Source organism: Python bivittatus, unplaced genomic scaffold (assembly GCF_059951505.1).
Source record: "Python bivittatus isolate LINGU-HERP-01145 unplaced genomic scaffold, Pbiv_v1 ctg000020_np1212, whole genome shotgun sequence".
Taxonomy (NCBI): Eukaryota; Metazoa; Chordata; class Lepidosauria; order Squamata; family Pythonidae; genus Python; species Python bivittatus.
The window spans coordinates 81,672,528-81,674,004 of record NW_028277030.1 but is presented as its reverse complement, the minus strand read 5'-3'; positions in this window follow the sequence as shown (position 1 = coordinate 81,674,004).

The following is a 1,477-nucleotide window of genomic DNA, read 5'->3' as shown; positions in this document are numbered from 1 at the left end:
TTTGGGTGAAGTCTGAGTCAATTGCAATCCAGTATTTAATCGTACTGAAAGCAGAGATGCTTAAACAACAAGGCATTTGGTCAAAAGATAAAGAGTTAATTTATGAATGATTAAGCCATCCATTGCAACTTTTATAGATGTTTCACCAAAGGGGAAGATCACCTCAGCAAGCTTCGAATAACTTTCGTGTCCAACAAGCCACTCTTATTAGCAGACAGCCAGGTTTGCTGATAAACTTCAATGAAGTATTCCAGAAATCAGGATTTCTCTGACTTGTTGTGGGTGAAAAATCCAACAGGAGCCAAATGAACAGTGAGAATTATTTGTATGCCAATATAGTTGTGAACACCAGTAGTGCAACCAATCAACCTCTTGTTGAGAGTAAAGTCTCTTTCTCTCCTGCTCCCCCAGTAAATTTGCCCAGCCTTGGACATTGGAAATACTCTTGTATAATTATATATTCTGTATCCCATTGCTGTTCCTAATTCACCCTATAATAAATATTCTAGGAAAATGCCATTATGCAATAGGGTGGCAATCTGGAGAGGAGGTACAGGGATTCTGTTACAATTTGACTTTCAGAACTATTCAGCAGAGTTACTGGCTAACTGTTAATACCCTAGAAAAGATTAGGACAATTTTAAAGTCTGAATACTACTTCTATTTTTATTTTTTAAAACCTGAACAACCTACACACACACACAAACCCAATACACACTGCACAATATGTACATTGTATATTTGCGTGTGTGTCTGTGTGTGTACATACACATACACTTATTTCTTAATAAAGAGAAACATTTAGGATCCTAATTGATTCAAAGGAGATCCTAAGAAGATCCTTCTCATTCCTTTGAACTACCTAAGTCTTAACAAAGACAGGATGGCTCTCCATTGCTAATTTCCAACATTCTTATTTAGCACCTGCTAACAAATCCAACTACTACAATTTGAGCTTCTACAATCAGAATCTTACTCCAAAAGCAGATTGTATTTACACTTTTCCCTAAAACTTGTCTTCATTGTCCATTAACTATCACATTATTTGGCTCACCTCTAAAAACCTCTCACAATATTTCACATATTCACACATATATTTCAAAAAACTGTTTTTCCACAGTAGGTAATTAGCTTAATACTATTTTGAGACATACTAATTAAACAGAAATATTTAAGTTATTTTAAACATGAGTGTATATCTTAATACTTTTTCCTTACACGGTTTCCATTTAAACCCAGTTGTGGCCATGAATAATAGGTAATGCAACTTTTCACCCTTTACAAAACTTTTTCAGATCTAGCAATCAGCTTTATGCTATTTTCCCTTTAGACAATATCCAGATCAGCATATTTGTTTGTTTGACACCAGTTTCATAAAATGCGTTATTTATTTGTTTATTGCATTTGTATACTGTCATATCTGCCAAGGATTCCCAGCATTTTACAATAAAAATCCAGTAAAGTAAAATGTCCATGG